This window comes from Carlito syrichta, unplaced genomic scaffold (assembly GCF_000164805.1).
Source record: "Carlito syrichta isolate Samal-C Ts95f unplaced genomic scaffold, Tarsius_syrichta-2.0.1 Scaffold268496, whole genome shotgun sequence".
In the NCBI taxonomy this organism is placed as follows: Eukaryota; Metazoa; Chordata; class Mammalia; order Primates; family Tarsiidae; genus Carlito; species Carlito syrichta.
This window is the reverse complement of record NW_007212592.1, coordinates 404,891-426,739: the sequence shown is the minus strand read 5'-3', so window position 1 is coordinate 426,739 and position 21,849 is coordinate 404,891. Positions and strand designations below refer to the sequence as shown.

Below are 21,849 nucleotides of genomic sequence, written 5' to 3'. Positions count from 1 at the left end.
GTGTGTGTGCGGGGGGCGGGGGAGCGAACACTCCTTTTGGGGAGCCGAGGTCTGGAGCAGGATGAGTTAGGGGCGGGGGTCGTTGCGGGAAGAGACAGGGGAGTTAGATGGGGGTCGGAGAGAGAACCTCGTTCCCTTCGGAACTTGGTTATCTGCAGCCGTCTTTGAAGTGGGGTGCAAGCCCCGCTGTGCATATGCGGCCCCTTAGCTGTCTTAGTTTTCTGTGCCGTCAGCCTGGAACCTTACGCTTGTGGTTGAGGCAGGGAGGCCGAAAGGGTCTCTTTGGCCTTGCTGAACAGGTGACAGGTGGATATCTCTGTTGCTCGTGCTGTAGGATGTTCAGGCAGAGTTGCACACCAGAGTGTCAGAGGCCGTGTGGGTTTGTATTTATGTGTTTGGCCATGTTTCACTCCATATATAGTATATTTGAGATGTTAGGTTTCTATTCTTCAAGTCAGCTTAATTGTTGGGGAGAAATTCTTCAAATGTTTCTGATAAGAGGGATTTCCAGGAGAGTGGAGGGAATTTGCAGCTTCACCGGGGTTTCTCGGGTCCCCGTGCAAAAGCTGTTCATTGCTTTTATTCATTGGAAAGTTCTTGAACGCTGAGGTCGTATTCAAAGCAGTTGTACGGCAGTATAATTTTGCGACCATTTTGTCTGTTTTAGGTAAGTTTGTAAAGTGTCAGGTGTGGGGGGTCAAGTTGATTGACATTTTGTAAAAGGAATTAGTTTCTGCTCTAGCACACTCAGAATAATATGATGCTTCTTATGCAATTTCAGATTTGGCCGGGAATTTTGGTGGGCATGGAATAGAATTTTTGCTTTCAGTTTTTGCACTACTACTGCTTATTACACTCTGCACAGTAGTAGAGTATTGGCACTTCTTTTAAATTACCTTTAAATTTTTTGTAACAATGAAATCATGGCTTTAAACCTTGACAGTTTGAAACTTTAAATTTTGAAGCCATTGCAGTTTCTAATTAAAGAAGACTTGCACTTGCTTTTCATCTTATTGTATGCTTTGGTTAAGCACTTTAATTAGAAACAATGGAAATAATTGTCTATTTAATGAACTAACTAGAGACTAAATGAGGACTTTGTTTAAGAAGGATTCTATAGCTTTTTAAAAACATATATGGAATGAATATGTTGAATGATGGTACTATCAGTGTGTTAACAGGAAATAGAACAAAAATTCCAGTGATTCAGAACTTCTGTTTGGGTTTTTCCCCTTAAAATCTAATCAGTTTCTAATAGGGTGTACTTACGTTTTAAATCTTTATAGAATCAGACTGAAAGGTTGAATATGTTAATTAGATGAATAAGTTATCCACTGATGATACTCTTATGTCTTTTTCCTTTTGATTGCACAAAATCACTTTCCGTAGTTGAAAGTATCCTGTAAAAGATGCTGATGAAATGCTGCCCTTTGAACCTTCTTAAGTGAACTATCTCATAGCAAAACCTGTGCTTTTGTGACTCATTAAGAACTAGGTAAAATGATCAGAGTCTCATCTGATACTTGTTTCGTGAAAAATAAATTTTAACTTAATCTCATTTGATTGAAATAGCACCTAGATTTGGCCCTCTCTTTATAGGAAGGAAGCGCTTGCCTTCAGCTAAGGGTATTGTAAGATGAGTAGAGTTACACCAGTGAAATGGGGAGATTTTTAAACTCTGCATAGTTATGCAGGCACTACCTAATCCCTAATTGTGTCAGTATCAAGGATTGCTTCTTTAGTAATAGTAGCTCCTTATACTTGGGTAAATGTCTTAACATGATTGGTATTGTGTGGGAGAAATAAAAGTTTATTCTACTTTTTTAACTTTCTAGGGAAAATTTGTTTTCACATAGTACTGGTTACAATAAAGTGTACATTTGTATCTGTGAGACTACTGCATTTTGAAAGATAGGTATAATGTAGACTATTTTACTCTGAGTTACATGCCAGAAAAGTCCTTGAGGAATGTCTCAATTTTCTAAAAATCAGCATTTTAAAAAATTATATAAGCAGATTAAGACCAAAAGTTTATTTTTATGATTATCAACATATTTTAGAAGATAATCTTTTATTTGCTACAGATGCTTTGAAAAAAGTTTCTGCTGATCTTTATCATATATAAAACTTCTAAATTGAGCTACAATTTAAAAGGTTTTAATTCCATCATATGACTAACTGGCCAGGATCCCATGACCCAGACAACAGTAGTAGCACTTTGCTTTGTTTGACTTATTTCATCTTTATTTGATTTATCTGAGATTGGGACTCTTCAAAATTGAAGGATTATGAGATAATAACAGAGGCAAGTGTGAAAACTGGGCAAAGCAGTAATGAGGAGGAGAGATGGGGATAAGATGCTGGTAGAGGATTCGATGAACAGTTTGGGGCAGCAAGGAATGTGCAGATGTGGGTAGTAGTGGCTGCCAAGTACAGGAAAATAATCATGCTGAACTGTGCTAAGGAGATTTGCTCTGAATTTTTTCATAGCCTCTGACAGTCTATATATGTCATCTTATTTAAAACCATCTGTATTAAGATGGTAAGGATTTGGAGGCATTGAAATGGTATGGAATTTAAATTATGCATGTATGTTCATATTTATTTGCCTCTGGCTCATATTTCTAGAATACTTACAGCATTTTAAATTTTGTTTCTTATGATTCTGATCTTAAAGATCAAGGACACTGCTTACTCAGAAAGCTTAAAAAGCTGAGTAAGTACTCTTAGAAGTTGTACTTTTTACATTCTCCTTAATCACTAAACTTGACTGTGATCTTGATAATGGAAGAGTCAGAAATTGGCAAGGGGGTGATGTCTTTTTTTTGTTTTTGGAGTATCCCATCTCTCAAAAAAGCCTGTTTTTAGTAAGTGGTGCTTTACCTACTACATACATTCAACTACCTTCTAGTTGAAAAAAAAAATGCCAGAATAATGGTCACAAAGCTCCTACATTGAAGTTATACATTTCTCTTAGATTTTCTTTGGATTTTTATTGTCATTTTATAGAAAATGCTTACTTTCTCATTTCCTAATCCTTAGAAAAGGAGTGAGCACAGTGAGAAATGATAGCCAACAAGTTGATATTTCAGAAGGAAATCCAAGTTAGGATTGCTACAAAATAAAATTTGTGGATGTTAATGTCAATAAGAGGTTTCTATAAAAATCGATTAAAAATGTGGCACTTAAAATTACATGTGTTTAGAATTTAATGTAGAAAGCTTATCTCCTAGTGATGCTTGATACATGGGGCTTTGCTGAATGTGTCTTTTTTGTTTGCCTCATTTTATTATTTATTTATCTATCTTATCTATCTATCTGTCTGTCTGTCTGTCTGTCTATCTATCTAATCTAGAGCCTAGTCTCACTCTGTAGCCCAGGCTGGAATGCAGTGGCAAGCTCATGGCCACCACAGCCTTGACTTGCTGGGCTCAGGTGATCCTTCTGCCTCAGCCTTCCCAGTAGCCGGAACAGCAGGCATATGCCACCACACCTGGCTAATTTTTTGATTAATTGTAGAGACGAGGTCTTGCCAAGTTACCCAGGCTGGTCTCGAACCCCTGAGCCTAGGCAGTCCTCTCACCTTGGCCTCCCAAAGTGCTGGGATTACAGGCTTGAGCCACCATACCCTGCCGCCTCATTCATTTTTAATGTAAAACTTTAATAAGAAATTTTTACTACTTTTCTAATCATCACATTCAGTTCAGAATTTGGTATCAAGGGAGTGATATCCTGCATAGTAAAGAGCAGGAACTAATAGTCATTGAATGCCTACTTTGTGCCAGGCTTTCAGAAATATAATTGAGTACTCACTATGTACTAGGGACTCTTCCAGATGCTGGAGATGCAGTAGTGAATAACACACAAAAAATTCTGTCCTCAGATAGCTTACATTTTAGTAGTAAAAGATATAATAAATGAGTAAAATATAGTTTCCCTGGGAGAAAAAAGTACTGTGGAGAAATATAAAACAGGAAGGGGAGTTAAGAGAATAAATATGACTTATTTGATCTTTTTAAAAAACTTAATGAGTATTATCCTTGATTTTTAAAAGCAAAGACTATCACAAACATAATTTTTTTAAGGACAAACTTTATAACTTCAGAACTCAATTATATTTGTACTTCACAATTAGAGTTTCTTTCTTTTTTTTTCTCTCTCTCTAGAAAGCAGGATTTATTGAGAGGACAGAAAAGCTCCTGTTGCTCAATTACAGAGTTTCAATAACAATTTCCTATTGTTAGTACTTCAGAAAGCTGTTTTGTGGTTAGATAGAACATTTTGGAATCTACTATCCTAGTTTGCCACATAACTAGTTTTGCCACTAAATTTGGGGCCAGTTACAATTGTTTGGCTTTTCTAAGCTTGTTTTCTTCCCTATCAAGTGAGGGTGATATCTGTAAGGTTGCTGTGATGATTGAATTAATACATTTTATGTAAATTAATATATAGCAGTAACTCAGTAGATTGCAACTTTTTGTTTACTGCCTATCTGAAGTAAACTTGGCTGAAGTTGGTGACCCTCCAAGAAGGTCTCAAAGTACTATGTAGGCATTGTTTAACGTACATTTAATTTAAACAACTAAATTAGTCTTGTCTTTAATTAGGGTTAATTAAAACACAACTGTAACTTATAGTCACTAATACTTTCTGGAATTTGTGCATATTTTCTGGTTAATATAATATCAGGAGTAAATATACAATCTTTTTCTGGTGAAGGAACATTGTGTCATATCCTGTCATATAAATTGATGAGCTGAATCTCAGCATTCTGACAAGTAGATCACAAATATCTTGCAAAATTCCAATTCATGTAAATACTTGTAAAACTTAATCAGTGCCTGGCACATAGTAAATGTTCGCTTTTATCACTATTTTACTCCTTTACTGTATGAAGATGGGTAATTAATTAATTCAAAAAATTTACAAAGTATTAAGGAAAACTTTTACAAAGATAAAAGAAAATAGCAAGAGTTGTGAATGAGTTTTTTGAGGGAAGAATGGAATAATCATTCAAGTTGCAGTACATCTTTTCATTTTTAGAGTGGGAGATCACAAAAACAGTTTCTCAAGGGCAGTCCATGTCCTCTTTTCCTTTCAGTCTTTACTTCACAGTATCTTCAGTGCTTGGCCTGGAGTTAGGAACTCAAGAAATATTGTGTGGTTCTTAGTGATCGTTTTTCTGTATATCACAACTCCTTGGTAGTAAACTCCTGAGTCTCAAAGGTGGCAGCACTGGACTTAAGTTGTTGAATCTCTAGTTTTTAAGCACAGACTAAAATGTTATGCAGAGTCTTCTAAATGTCATTTTAAAAAAATCTAACCAAAATTTTGAAAAATATAATAGAAATTAAAAGAAAGAAATCAATTATTTGCAGCCAGACTAGTGTTCATAGCCTGTTCCCATGATATTGACATCAGAGTGAGAAAGTGATGTAGCAATTTTTTAAGAGTAGGAAAAAAAAAGCCTCATTCATAATTACACTCTTAACTGTTAAAGAATAAGTTTATCTTACCTCTGTAAGGTAGCTTCAGTGAAACTAGAATTGTACTGTCTTTATGGATTAAATAGTTCTATCACTTATTTGCATTTCTATGATGTGGGGAATATTGATGTTTTCACAGAAAAGGGAAACAGCCCACCACACCTATCCCCCACTTTGACAGTAACCATTTTTCGGATCTTGGCACCAAGCAGCTTTTCCTGTTCTGTTGAAGGTATCCTGTACCTAAAGAATAATGTTAGTTTTTCTAAAATTTAAGATTTCTGTCAGGTTCTAAGACTTTAAGTCATTTACACAAAGATTTCTTGGATTAAAAAAAATTCCTCCACAAAGCATATAGAGGGTACTTTATTTTCAAAGTTGGTGTGCCACAATACTGTTCTGGAAATGAGATAGGAATACATATAACTGAATATTTTATACTCTTATGATGTTTTGTTTGCTTGTTTTGAACAGTAACAATCTACCACTGGCGAGAAATACTACGAGGTGTCAGGTTGAATGGCTTCAGAAAGGAAGTCTGATTTACCCACAAACAAGTACAGCAGACAAGAGCAGCATAAGAATTTGTAGTATTTTAATTGCCTTGTTAAAGAAAATGACAACTTGTTTAACTTAAGAAAAACAAAAACTGGCCTCGCACCAGTGCTCCTAGGGCGAGTTACAGAAACCAAATAATAAAGTAGGGGTTGGAAAGGTCCTGCAGAGAGAGTTCAGGAAGCCAGAGTATGGAAATGGGGCTTTTACCAAGGGTTTTGGTGGAAATATGTAACTGCTGATAGTTATTAATAGAATTGTCCAGAAGAATTAATCCATCTTTAAAAATGTGTATGAAGGAATACTTTTTTGATCAGTAAATTCTTATTCTCTGGTTTATTAACTATCATCTGGATCACTAAAAAATACTATTATTTTGACTTTTACCTCAGTTTTAGTCTGACACATTAAGAAAAATTATTTTAATTTATATCACTTAGATATTTTAATTTAACCTTTTTAGTGTTAGCAAAATTGAGCACATCACAAGTTTGCTTCCTGTCAGTCTGCCAGCTGGGCAGGCCAGAGAACTATTGCTTGTTTCATCAGTATAGAGCCAGTGGCAACTCATCGGAATGATTTTTTGTTCCTCATCAATGAGAGAAAATACTTGCTAATACAAATGAAAACTTGAGTTTAGCAACTTGACCTTGTAGAACATTGTTATCATGCCAAGCAAATTTTGTTTAGTCAGAGAAATCAACAAAAGCAGTAATTCTGATATGAGTTGGGGAGATAAGAGTAAAAGGGATTTGACCTGGTTTTAATTCTCTCAGAAACTGAGAATTTGATTTTGAGCTGATCTCTTTGTTAACTAGTTAGCTTCTCAGCCTCCACCATTTTAGCTAAAATATCTTAATTTTAGCAATGTTGGGAGTCAGTGAGGTGTAATAGGAAAAGACCTGGGCTTTAAAGTCAGATGAAGCCAGGCTCGGTGGCTCAGCCTGTAATCCAGCGCTTTGGGAGGCTGAGGTGAGTGAATTGCCTGAGCCCGCAGGTTCGAGACCCGCCTGGGCAACTTGGCGAGACCTCATCTCTATAATAAATCAAAAAATTAACCGGGCGTGGTAGCGCACGCCTGTAGTTCCAGCTACTTGGAAGGCTGAGGCGGAAGGATTGCCGGAGCCCAGCAGGTTGAGGCTGCAGTGGCCGGGAGTGGCCACTGTACTCCAGTCTGTGTGACAGAGTGAGACTCCAACTCAAAAAAAAAAAAAAGTCAGATGAGCTCAAATTCAAATCTGAATTCTGCTGCTAGCTATAGCTGTGTGGTCTTGGGCATCACTCAAACTCTGAGCCATGGACTTTTCCGTGCCTACATTACATGGAACATGGTGAATTCTTGTTCTAGTTACATTAGATATATAGCCTAGATAATAGGAAGTAATTTTACATTTGGAATTTTGCTTTGTTGGGTTTTTTCTTCAGAGTGTCTGTCAACTTCATTTTTCCTCAACAAATAGAATTAAATGAAATGAAAAAGAAATAATTTATTTACTGTTTAATTTACTGTAACTCTTAACTTATTTAGACCAACAATTAATGAACTGAAACAGCATCACTATTTTTATTATTTTGAGTCGTATTCTCACTCCTACACCGAGGCTAGAGTGCAGTGGCATGATCATGGCTACCATATCCTTGATCTCCTGGGCTCTGGTGATCCTTCCATCTCAGCCTTCCAAGTAGCTGGAACCACAAGCACATGCCACCATGCCCAGTAGGTCTCGCCAAGTTGCCCAGGCAGGTCTCAAACTCCTGGGCTCAGGCAGTCCTCTTACCTTCACCTCCCAAAGTTCTGGGATTACAGGCATGAGCCACCACACCCAGCTTCATCATTATTTTTTAACCACAAAATAGACAGATTATTAATTCTTTGTATTTTCTTACCTATGCCTGTGGGAAAAGCCCACATTTTCAATTTAAAATAAGTCCACAGATTCATAATTTAGTTCTTTTGTAGGAAAAGCACTAGAAAATTATCATGGATCAGATTTGAAAACACTTCAAATATGACGTTAAATACGATACTATAAAATGTGCCACTTTATCTGTATAAAATGATCTTTGTGACTTTTTCTATTTTAAATTGCTAGCTAACTCTTTTCAGTTATTTCAGTAATACTGTTTTCTGTTTCTGTATTTCACATTCAGAAGGGAAATAGTGCTGTCTTTCTATTTATCACTAGATTAACTGTGATTGTCTTTTGCTTTGGTTTTTTTTTTTTTTCTCTAAAATTTTTTTGTCTTAATCCATTGAGTAAGCCTGTGTGATTGTTGTAGAATATTTTGCTTTATTAATTAGTATTAAATGCTGTTTGTATAAATAGTACTTCAACATAATATTGTTTGTTTATTGTTCAGTACACTTCAGAACTCTTCCTGGCACTTTAGTAATACAGACAATATTACTGAAATATAAACCCAGTTGCTAAAATAAATAAATAAATAAGCCCAATTGCTGTAGTTGCTGTTGAAATAGTTTTAAAAACTGACTGCATTTTATTAAGTACCTATGCTTAGAATATTCTGTGATACACACACACACAAAATCTCTTATCCTAGAATTAATAAATACCCCCTTAGTCTTATACATGTGCAATTTTTGTGTAATCTGTAAAATAAAGCCAGAAGCACAAATAGTGATGACGATCCAGCATTAATAATGGGATAAATGGTGTTATTTTTGCAGAAGGAATTGGAAGATAAATATTGGTCTTTTCAGTATTGTTTTTAAAGTTGAAAGTTTTGCTGTTAGTAAAACCAGCATGTACTGTGTAGTGTTATTTGTATGTATAGCCACAGAAGTTTCATTTTTGTTTTAATCAGATACCATTATTCTGAAAACCTAACATCTTTTCAGATCCGTTCAGATGGATCACTTAATACCAGTAATAATTAGATCAGCAAATTAATTTTGCTTTTTTTTTTTGCAGTTTGTTACAATTTATCTTCTATACAGCAAAGCCAATAATAGATTACATAAAATTTTAAATAAAAGAAACTGCCCTTGAAAAATTAACAATATTCAGATTTATGGTATAAAACTTATTGTACAGATGCTTATTTCCATCTTCTTGACGTTCTCTGGACTATTTTTGTCTTTTAACATTTCCGGATTAGAGGTTTCTGTTGGTACTAAACCATCATTAAAAAATAAAGAGAAGATAGCTATATTGCCAAGAAGATGGTTGCTTTTTAAAAAAAATTCAGGACAGATTATGTGTTCCATTTTAATCTTATTGAGTACAAATTGTGGGTAGAGTTGCTTGGTTGATTTTTTTTTTTTTTTGAGATGGGGTCCTGCTGTGTTGCCTAGGCTGGTCTCAGGCTGGTCTCAAACTCCTGGGCTCAAGCAATCCCCTTGCCTCAGCCTCCTGGGTAGCTGGAATTATAGGTGTGTCAGCCCATCCGACTGCTTGGTTAATCTTTAAAAGGCAATTAGTGACCTAATAAACATGGGCATCTACTCTTCAGCAGTTAAGCAGATATACATAGATATCACAGTTAAGTAGTTACTAGAATTGAAGAAAAAAGCTCAAGGAAGCATCCAAGGAATCTAAAAGTTGCTGAAATTACTGGTATTGTATAATTTGCATTGAGGGTAACTGTTACTGTTTGCCCTGTGCTTATACCTGAATTATTCTTTACTTTATAAAGTACTGTTTGCCAATCTTATGATGATTTTCTAGGAAATGGAAAAATGAGCACATGGAAATGGGGATTTCAGAAGAAAATTCCCATTTCCACATATAGGCAATTCTGCTTTTTTGCATATAAAAGTGCATTGACACATATTGGTTGAACTTGCCATGTCCTTGGTGATTTGTCTGTCTGAGGTGATTGGTTGGCCTGAGTGAGACATCCTCATTCTCTTCATGAGATTTTCCCCTCATGAACAATGGCTGCATTTAAAGGATGACTGTCCAGAGCCACTGCTGTAGTTCTGCAAGTGGAACAAGAAGTACACTTTTGGGGAAGGTAGCTGGTTCATGGGAAAATTGAACTGGTGATCTTAGCCAAACCAAGTTGTGGATCAGCACATCAGCTTTTATAGGATACCACATGATCAGAAGAATAGAAAGAAACTCTGTAGAGTTTTTATATGCGTTCTATGACACACCAGTGCAGAATAGCTGAATAACCCAAGAAATCTTGTCTTACTCATTCTTCTATTGTCTCATCTCTACATTCTTTTTTATTTAAATGAACTCACTGAATTTCTTTTTTATTTAAATGAACTCACTAATCCAGTGGTTTTGACTTGCTACTATGTGCCAGGTCCTTTGCTAGGTGAAGGGAATGGACAGATAGGTAAGATACAATTCTTGTCCTTCACACATCTTTAAAATAAAATATATAAAAAGAGAGATGTATGTACAAAATATACAACCAAGTGTGATATACTGTTACAAGTGCTAGAACGGTAAATGTAAAATACTTCAGGAATCCATAGGAGGGCTATGACAAGAAAACCTTCATAGGAAAGGTGTTACTTCATCTGAGTTGTGTCAGATAGGCAAGGAGGAGAGGTACAGTTTGTAAGAGAGAAGCAGCATGTATACAGGATGGGGGTAGGAAGGGCCACATGTGAACAGTAACTGAGTAATTCCACAGGGCATTAGGCACCAGTGGTAGGTTAATAGGAAGTGAGGTAGAAAATTAGAAGATAGAGCTCAAAGATATTTGCATGCTTTGTAAAGGAAATCTGACTTCATCCTATAGGTAGTTTACCTATAGGCAAATTTATATTTATAAATGATGGAAGATGGATTCTTAAATTAACATCCTGAAAAGACTCTCTGGCTGCAACATAGAGCTTCAGAAAAGAGCTTGGGAGGAAGAAGCAGGCCTATAAACATCTGTCTGAGAGCTGACAAGGACCTGAATTCAGGCTGTGATAATGGAGTAATTAAGAAGAGTAGGTGATATATTTGAGAAGGGAATACTGAGTGTGAAGTAAAGCAAAGATCACACATGCCCTGGCTTGAGTTAATAGTGGTGATGTTCACCAATCCAGATCAGACCCGGGGAGTAACAGGTGAGGAAGATACTTGAGTTCTGTTGATTGGTTTTTATGGTGCCTACAGAGGGACAAAAAGGAAGAAAACATCACTGGAGGAGACAGGGACGTCTTCTCTAATTAGATGGCATTTGATCAGGTCTGAACATTACGATAAAGGAGCTTTCAAAATAGAGGTAGTAGCGAATGCAGAGACTTTAGGTGGGAGCATGCTTGCTGTCTTCCAAGGGGAGGAAGGCCAGTATAGTTGGAGCTGAGGGAGAGGGGGAATGGAGTAGATGAGGTCCCAGTGGGTGTATGTTTTTCATGTGGAGTGTTTAGATTGTGATAAGTACTTTAAATTTCACAGTGAGATAGAAAGCCACTGGAGGGTTTTAAGGTAATAGTTTCCCCTTTCCACCCTCACTTCTTAAAAGATGATTTATTTATCATTGTTTGTGTGTATATAGTTCTGTAATATTCATCTTGTGTATGAGTTTATGTAACTCTCAAAGTCAGGTTGTAGAACTATTTCATCATAAAGAAACTCCTTTGTATTACCCCTTAATAGTCTCCCTCCATCCCTAACCCCTTTCAACCACCAATCTGTTCTGTCACTATACTTTTATCACTTGGAGAATTATATAAATGAAGTTATACATTATTACCTTTTGAGATTGGCTTTTTCTTTTTTCTTTTTTGAGTTAGCATCTCACTCCATCACCCAGGTTGGAGTGCAGTGGCATGCTCACTGCCACCCCAGTGTCGACCTGCTAGGCTCTGGTGATCCTTCTGCCTCAGCCTTCCAAGCAACTGGAACTACAGGTGTGTGCTACCACACCTGGCTAATTTTTGAATTATTGTAGAGACAGGATCTTGCCAAGTTGCCCAGACTGGTCTAGAACCCGCAGGCTCAGGCAATCTACTCTCCTTGATCTCCCAAAATTCTGGGATTACAGGCTGAACCACCGAACCCAGCTGACTTTTTTTTTTTTTTAAACTCAGCTCTGAGAGTCATCCAAGTTGTTGCATATGTCAATAGCTTATTCCTTTTTAATGCTAAGAAGTATGTCATATGAATGTACCACAGTTTTTTTAACCACTCACTAACTTGAAGCACTTTGGAGTTTCTACTTTTGAGCTATAAAAATAAAGCTTATGTAAACAGTTGTGTACAGGTTTTTCATATGAAAATGCATTTCATCGTGTAAGGTAAATCCACAAAAGTGCAATTACTGGGTTGTGTGATAAATGTATTTATAAGAAACTGCCAGACTTTTCCTGAGTGACTATACCATTTTACATTCCCACCAGCAGTATATGAGAAATGTAGTTTCTCTACACCCTTGCCAGCGTTCGGCCAGTGTAATAGGTATGTAATAACATATCATAGCATGAATTTGCATTTCCCTAATAGCTAATGATGAACATATTTTCATATATGCTTCTTTTCTGCCCATGTATTTATTGTCTGTGGTGAAGTATCGGTCAAGTCTTTTGCCCATATTCTAATTGGATTATTTGTTTTCTCCTTGTTGAGTTTACAGAGTTCTGTACACATTCTGGATCTAAGTCTTTTGCTGAATATGTGGTTTTCAAATATTTTCTCCTGGTTTGTGGCTTGTCTTTATATCTTCAACAGTCTTTTGCAAGGTAAAGAAAACTTTAGTTTTGATGAAGTTCATTTTACACATTTTTTCTTCTATGCATTGTACCTTTCTTGTCATAGAACACTTTGGCTAACCTTAGGTCCTAAAGATTTTCTCCTGTTCTAATAGTTTCTTTAAAGCTTTATATTTTGCATATATAGATGTATGATCTATTTTGACTTAATGTTTATATAGGGTGTAAAATGTAGGTTGAAGTGCATTTTTTGCCTGCAGATGATCAGTTGTTTCAACATCATTTGGGAAAAGTTCACCTTTCCTTCATTGACTTGCTTTTACACCTTTGTCAAAAATCTGACCCCCACAATTGTAAGGGTTGATTTCTGGATTCTCTGTTCTATTGATCTTTGTGTATGTTCCTCCACTAGTACCACATCATTTAGTTACTGTAGCTATAGAGTAAATCTTAACGTCAGGTAGTAAAATTTTTCCAGCTTTATTTTCCTTTTTCAAAATTGCTTTAGCTATTCTAGTTCCTTTACATGTAAAGTTTAGAATCTATAAAAATATCCTGCTGGGATTTTGGTAAGAATTGCATTTTGGGGGAAATAGACATTTTTATTTTGTTGAGTTTTCAATCCATGAACATGGAATATCTCTCCATTAATTTAAGTCTTTGATCTCTTTCATCAGCATTTTAAAATTTCTAGCATATAAATCCTATACATGTTTTATTAGATTTATGGAACATTTATAAGTGACATTATGTTTCTCATTTTGATTCCCAGCTGTTCATTGTTAGTATGTGGCAATGCGGTCAATTTCTAGGTAGACCTTATATCCTGAGACTTTGCTAAATTAACGTAACAGTTTTAGGAGGGTTTTTTTGGGTAGATTTTGTAAGTTTACTAATGTGTCTGAATAGAAACAGTTTTGTTTTTTCCTTTCCAGTCTGTATGCCTTTTGTTTCCTTTTCTTGCCTTGCTCCTCTGCTAGTACTTTCATTGCCATGTTTCACAATAATGGTAAAAGTTGACAAGCTTGTTCCTGATCTTAGGGGGAAAGCATTCAGTCTTCCACCATTATGCGTATATTAGTTGTAGGTTTTTTGTAAGTGCTATTTGTCAAATTGAGAAAGTTCCCTTTTTACTCCTAATTTGTCAAGAGTTTTTATCATTAGTGGATCTTAAGTTTTTTCAAATGCTTTTTTCTGCATCAATTGACACAATCATATGACTTTTCTTCTTTAAACTGGTGTGGATGCAGAGAAAAGGGAACACTTCTGCACTGTTGGGGGAGTGCAAACTAGTTCAACCTCTATGGAAAGTAATGTGGTGATTCCTTAAAAGAACTAAAAATTGATCTTCCATGTGATCTAACAATCTCTCTCCTGGAAATATACCCAGAGGAACATAAATCATTCTACAAAAAAGAAGCCCGCACACACATTTATAGCCATATTTTCACAATAGCAAAAACTTGAAACAAACTCTACTGCCCATTGAATGTAGACTAGATAAAGAAAATGTGGTACCTATACACAATGGAATATTATGCAGCCATAAAGAAGAACAAAATCATGGATTTGAAAGCAAATTGGATAGAATTGGAGAACATCATACTTCGTGATCTGTCACAGAAACAAAGAATGGAATACTGCATGTCCTCATTCATAAATGGGACCTGAACATTGATCACATTAGCACAAGGGAGGGATCAGCAGTCTCTGGGCACTGCTAGGGGAGGAAGGGAGGAAGCAGTGTCATATAACAACCCAAAAGGTGCCTGGTCCCAAACCCGGGAGAAGTTAGGGCCACTTGGAGGCCCAAACTTCACCTGCATGTAGCCTACTTGTATAGTTAGTCCTTACTTGTACCCCACATCTCTATAATACAATAAAATTATATAAAAATTAAAAAATAAACTGATAACTGGTAATAACTTTCCTTTTTATTTTTATTTATTTAACAAATCCTGCCTCAAGTTTATTTGTATGAATATTCAGGAATCACACCAGTCCTTCTGTCCTCTTGTTGGCAGACAAAGCCCTCCACCCTGGAGCCTTTGTGGGGGCCTGGGCACCTTTGGGAGCCTGAGCAGGAGCTAGAACTCAAGCTGAAACTGCAGCTGAAATTACCACCTGGGCCTTAGGTTGATCCCTGGCCTTTGACCAACAGAGCCTATGCCCTTGAAAATGCAGGCATGAACACGCTTCCCAAGCTTGGGGTGGGCAGTGTAGGCAAGTTGATTAAGCTTGGAGCTAGGATGCTTTGGGATCTTGGGCTTAACCTGTTTGGACTTTACAAGAGCCTTGATGGCTTCAGCACGTGTTCTCGTGGCCTTGTCATTGTTGGCCTGCATCTTCTTCAGGCCCTTCTTATGCTACTTGGCAAGTTCCTCAGGAACTTGAGGTCCAACCCCTTAAGAGACTAGTATCTTTGTGATTGGGGTTTCCTGATGCCATTTCTGTGCCATTTTCAAGACTGGTTGTATGTGGTGTGATTCTTGGACTTGACCATGTCTGTGCTGTAACCTGCCACTGGGACCAGAAGCAAAACAACTTTCTTTTTTAAAGATTCACTCTGACTGCTCTGTGTAGAGTAGACTTTGGGAATGGAGCAAAGATGTAAGCAGCAAGACTGTATTAGAAATTATTGTAATAATCTAGATGAGAGACGATGGTGGCTGGGACGAGGATGGTGAAAGGGTGAGAAGAGATCAGATTTTGGATGTGTTTCAAGCCCTGTGTGAGCAGGAATTGCTGATAAATTGGATCTGAGACATAAAAGAGAATTCAAGGATGACTGAGATTTTTGACCCAAGCAGTTGAAGTATGGAGTTGCTGTTGATTGAGTTTGGGAAGAATGGTGAAGTAGCAAGTTTAGATTGAGCTGGGTAATCAGGAGATTATATTTGGACATGTTAACTATGAATTGCCTTTTAGACATATAGCTGGTGATATCAAGCAGGCAATTCATTTGATATACAAAATGGAGTTCAGACAAGAGATTCAGTAGTCTAAAAGTATAAAATTGAGAGTAATCTGTTGAATTGATGTGTGAAAAGTTATAGTGGTTTTGTTAAAAACTACCTATAACTACTTCCTGTTTACTGTTATTTAAAATTTATTAGCAGGCAAGGAACAATGACTCAAGCCTGTAATCCCAGCGACTCAAGGCTGAGGCAGGAGAACCACTTGACACCAAGAGTTCAATACCAGTTTAGGTAACATAGCAAGACCTGGTCTGGTCTCTAATAAATATTTTATAACTTAGCTTGGTCATGGTGGTATGTGGATGTAGTGCTAGTTACTTGGGAGGCTGAGGAGTGGGGAATCACTTGTGCCCAGGAGTTAGACTCTTAAAAACACACACACACACACACACACATTTATTTATTTATTTATTAGCACAAAGCCAGATTCTCCTAGCATGTAAAGAACTTTGTGAAAATTTGGATTAGTTGGGTTTATCAACAAACGGTTGTGTATCTGACATTAAGTGTACTATAAATTATGTGATTAGGAGACAATATGGGGGATGGATATTTGCTATAATATGTATTTAATTATACATACTTTATAGGTGGATGTCTAGAACAGTGGTCATCTAATAGTGTTTTACTATTTTTCAGAGCTTTGTCGTAAATCTTTATAAATGAAATAGCTCTACAAGTATTGTGAAAAGGGTTTTCTTACTGTTATTAAGTGTCCAAATGACTTTCTGTGGCAACATTTCTCTTGCAGATAAAAGCAGTCAGTAGAGGAGATCAAAAATAAAAATTTAAAACAGGAATGCAAAATAGCTAGCAAAAGGTAAAGCCAGAAATAAACTGGTGAAGAAAGCAGATGAGCCTCAGTCATATAGTAATTAGGAAAAAGACATGTCTTCTGGGCCCCCACTCAGATTGTTTATATTAATGTATGTTGGAAAATATTTTTTAAGTGCCATGATTTTTTCCATTGTTAACTGATCATTAGCTCTAATGGTATTTTCTTATTGATATTTATCCCATTGCAGGAGTTACCATGTTGTATTATAATTATCTGTTTTACTTTTTAGTTTCTCTTACTAAATATAAGTTTTTATAGCATTAATACAGTGCCCTGATACTTGGTCTTTCAGTAAATATTTGTGAATGAATGAATGAACACAGACTACCAGAGTTTGAAGCTAGTAGACTTGTTTATTATTGAAAGTAAGTGAATTGTTGAGATTTCAGAGTACATATATATGGTTGAATGTCTTTTCTAATGCTTTCAAACATGCATTCTACTCCTAGAGAATGCACCCATACGTAGCAGCATCACCAACCCAAGGTTAGTGAGGCATATATTTTGCCTATTGCTATTTATTCTTTTTTTCCCTAGTGTTAGTGAATTTCTGCAAATTTGTCTAAACTTTGGCCCAGACTTCTTGAATGCAGTGCACATTGCAAATGGTAGGCTAGGCTTCGAGTTGAGTTCATAAGAACATGTCTCATAGAAAATTTCTTGTGTGCATTTTAAAAGAAAGAGGTGTGTTCATCTGTCTACTTTCTGCCTATCCCCCCCCCCCATTTTCAGGTAGATTGTAGGAGTATAGGCCAAGTTTCTCTTCAGTAATTTTTATGCTTGCAAAAGCATTTTTATGTACCTTACTTTTGAGCTTTACGAGACAAAAGTACCCTGAGCCTTTACTAGTCCAATGCAGATTTAAATACCAGGAGATTATATATTTTTAAAAGCCACAGTATTCTTGTATTCCCATATCCATTGTGTGTGTGTGTGTGTGTGTGTGTGTGTGTGTGTGTGTGTGTGTGTATGTGTATATGTTTATTTCTGTATATACATGTGTATAGATATATAATATGTTAGTCCACAAATTAATAAATTTATAGGAAGAATGCCTTTCTCTCGTATTGTTGACACCAATATAGTAAAAATATATAGTGCTCTGTTTTAAGCATCTTGGGGAATAAGAGAGGTGGATTAAAAATAATTATTTTTCTAGTGGGACAGAGTAATATGTGGGTAAACTGAGTCTCATATAGCAGCATTTACCTCACATGATTATTGGAAGCATTAAGTGAGTGCGTGCATTATAAATCATTTGGCCCAGTGGCTAGCACTTAATAAATGTAAGCTATTAATAGAAAAATGTATTGCTATAAAATTATTATAAAAATAAGCCATTAAGTAACTTTTCATTGGACTTTCTTGATACCACTCTTTTATGCATTTTTATCTAATTAACTTTTCTGACTCTTTTAGTCTAAGTTCTTGGTCCTCAAGTCTCTTCTCTCTCTGCCTTGCATTTTTTCCCATTATTCTCTAGATCAATGTGAACACCTTTTACTGAAGTATTGTATTCCTCTATAGAATCTCCTGCCTCTCTTAGGGCGGAAAGTGACATGATTCAGCCTATATTTTAGAAAGCTTGTAAGTCTATTATCCCTGTGAAATGCTGCTTAGAAAGACTTAGGAGTAGAATAAGCAGTTGGATAAGAGATCATTGTTTTAGGTGATTGTCCATGTAACAGATAATTGATCAAGGACATTGTGGTGGAAATAGAAGGGGGAGAAAGCCAAAAAAGTTTGTAAGAGTAACCAATGAAACTTTGCCATTGATTGTATGGAAAGGAAAATAATGATGACTGAGATTTCTAGCTTCAGAATCATGCTATTTATAACTAAAAGAAATACATTCTTGAGTAGGCGGCAGTTGAGTTTTGGACAAGATGACTTTAGGTTGCTAGCATGGTATTGTCAAGCTGTTGGTTTACTTGTTCTAGGTCCACCCCGCCTTCTCTCTCATTCACTTACTCTCTGATTTCCATTGCTCTTAGTCTAAGAATTTCCCTTTAGGAAACGTTTTGTTTTGTTTTGTTTTGGTGTTTTGTTTTTTTTTAAGTCATAATCAACAGAAGTTGAAATGTCTGGAGAGAAATTCTTGATTTCCTACCCACATATCTCATTATTCTCTTTTTGGTTCCTTCCCCTCAATGAAAAAGATTACTTAGAATAATATCTATCACCATCACCCCAGCTTACCTCTAGGTTATTGGTAGATAAGTTTTTATATTTTTAAATGAAATAAATGAGGCAACTTGGCAGAGTTCTTTGAAGAAAAACACAATTTTATAAAATTTTTGTGATTAAAATGTTAATCAACATCTCATAAATCTGGTATCATTAGGTAATAAATATTTAAGATGACTGACTTTACCCCCAGATCATTTGTTTAGAGATGTTACAGAGATTTAAAAATATATGCTATATGTAGATAGATTTAGATCTAGATATTTACAGCTCCAAATCTATTTCTTTATGTTTTACATGCTTTGCTGCTTTCTGAAATAGAGACACCTCCCCCTATACCTCCCACCTCACATACTAATAAACCTTTTCTGGAAGAAAGAGACAACTTTTTGTTTCAGAGCTTTAGAATGAGTCAGGAGCCCCAGGTTCTAGTCCAGGACCTTGCACTAAGTTTATGAGAACTGAATCATGAACTCTGGAACAGTGCCAGGCATGCAGTAGGTGCTTACAGGTAATGTGTGGAATGAATCATTGTTTTGTGCTTACTTTAGTACTCTCTGATTTATTACTTGGAATTCATTACTACCTAGTAAATAAGCTTCTGGGTTTTTAATAAAATAGAGGAGTATCTAGGTTTTGATAGAGGTGAACTATAAGCTTAATTTGTAATGTCTGTTTTAAATGCTTAGTGGAGTTTTTGGTCTTCTCTTGATATGCGTTTTGGTACTTGAAGATGCCAAGCAAATTATTTTCTAATGCTTGATTTATTGAGGGCACTTTATTTATTGAGTATATGTTTGTGCTTATGTTATGTATAGTCAGTGTCCTACGTTTAAGCACATAGCACATGTCCCTGGGGATCTTATAATTTAACTGAAGAGACACAAATAGAACTATAAGAGAATAATTAAATGTTGAACCTTAAAACATTGACCCACAGGTACATTAGTCATTCTAGAACAGAGATCTCTGTGGGCTGAAGCAGGAGAAAAAGAATTCAAGAAGGTGAAACTAGAATTGGTTTTGAAAAGGTAGTTAAGATTATGATAAACAGCAAGGATAAGAAAGGGTATTCTAAGCAAAGGCAGTAGTATAGTAAAGAAAGAAAGGAAGAGAGGGGTTGAGCATGTCCAGGCAAGCCTTACTGGTTACCTAAGGATATGGGGATTGATGGGAAATAAAAGTAGGTAGGTTTAATAGGGTGGTTTTAATCTAGGCTACAAGACCCTGAAGGACTTTGGGGATAGAATTTAGAGGGCTCCATGCATTTGAATAAGAAAAAAAATGGCATCTTTATATTTTTATGAACTTCTAGCTGAAATTTAGCATTTCCTTCCATCATGATTTTAGATGGCAGACCATGGTAGTATTAGCAGTACCTTTGTCTTTATTACTAGTAGAAAAAGCACAGATGTTTTCAGATTACTTTATAATTGTGGATCTCTCTCTCTCTCTCTCTCTCTCTCTCTCTCTCTCATTACTTTAAAGTTATAGTTGTTATTAGACCTCTACTAGATTTTGTTGCATTAAATGTTAATAAAAAACATATATAAATATATTACAAATAAGGTTTTAAAAACAGTTGGTAACTGTGTTTCAGGCTAATTGATTTTCTTGGTAATGACATATATTTTATGCATTAAAACCTATTTTCAAAAATAACTATATTTTAGTAAAATGATCTTTCTTTGTAATCTTAGGTATTATATTTTATACGTTTAACATCCCTCTGAGCAGGACCCTGTCAGTTTCTCCAGACTGCCAAACGGATTCATGTCCCCTGATCTAGTGGAACTAAACTAGAGAAGTCATTGAAAATGACACTGAGGGATTTTAGTTGAAGTGATAAGCAGAAAAGAATCCAAGCCAGTTTTGTTCATTTGTTGTTTTGTTTCAATTGCAGAATAAGTATAATTTAGAAAACTTTAATGTTTCGACAAGTTTGGAAAAAAAGGGGGAACTTTTCTTAGTTCATAACCATAGATAAGCTAAGATTTTAAAAGATAACAAAAATTCATCCGTGATACCATAGTCACTGTCCTTACTCTCTTATTATATTTCAGTTTATTACGTTCTTGTGCAATGGAATGAACTATTTCAAGTGGTTATATAAGAACATTTCTGAGTCTGTTGTACTATACGTATATGCCAAGTAGAAAGACTGTGGTGGCAGAGGCCGGTAGGTAAGCAGAGGGTCTTGTCATTTAGATGTTAGATGATAGGGATAGCATGGTGGCAGTAGGGGTAAAGTAGAATTCCAGGAGATACTGGGAAGAAAAATTTTAGACCTTAGTGGTATGGGGGCTGAAATGCACAGAGTGGTGTCAAGGAGTATCAGGAAGAAAGTTAAGAATAGGGTACTTAAAGTTTGGATTCTTAGAATAATATTGTATAGACTCACAGTGCCTTATCTGAAACCCTGTGGCCAGCTGTGTTTTGTAATTCACAAATTTTTGGATTTTGGAATGGTAACATATTGTATGTATTATGTTTTATATAACTCCCCAGCAAAGTTTGAGACACTACCCTGTAATTAGACACTATATTTCTGCAGTGAAGGTGGAAATATTCACAGTAAGTGGGCTAAATCAAGCCTATAAATAACCTGACATCAGTTCAAGTCAGATATTTGCCACCACCAGATGAGTTTCCCAATGAAGCCTCATGAAAAATTCTTTTAATAACTTTTCAGATTTTAGAACTGGGGAAATGATTGTGGACTGTATTGACTATAGCAGCCAGTAAGGAGCGTAAGGAGTTGCGTTTTGAGGAATATTAATTATAAAATGGATGAGATTTGACGGAGTTGGGTAAAGATAAAGAAAGACAAGAGAAGAGTTTAGTTAACTTCACTTTTTAGCCTGAAAATGGCTACTTTTGAGAAAAATGAGAAGTTGAGAAAGGAAATAATTTGAAAGAGTTTAAGTTTAAACATAAGCACAGTTAAGAAGAAAAACATATTTTGCTTCACATGAAAGTTTAGAAGTGTAAAATTTCTTTTAAAAATGAACTCTACTCACCTCAGCCTCCCAAAGGCACGGGATTACAGGCTGAGCCACCGAACCCGACCCCCCTGGGCAGCGAGACCTCATCTCTACAATAAATCAAAAAATCAGCCGGGCGTGGTAGCACATGCCTGTAATTCTGGCTACTTGGAAGGCTGAGGCGAAAGGATCGTCGGAG

The 21,849-nt window shown here is 36.1% G+C and overlaps 1 protein-coding gene across 1 annotated transcript in view; it reads left to right on the top strand.

Annotated features, from left to right (window-relative positions):
• The first annotated feature begins 2,377 nt into the window (after nucleotides 1-2,377).
• TAB2 (TGF-beta activated kinase 1/MAP3K7 binding protein 2) overlaps nucleotides 2,378-21,849 on the top strand; it is a 79,094-nt gene continuing 59,622 nt past the window's right edge. The window contains exon 1 of the mRNA XM_021709638.1: nucleotides 2,378-2,716. The gene's annotated coding sequence lies outside the window, so the exon portion shown is untranslated. The remainder of the gene's footprint in view (nucleotides 2,717-21,849) is intronic.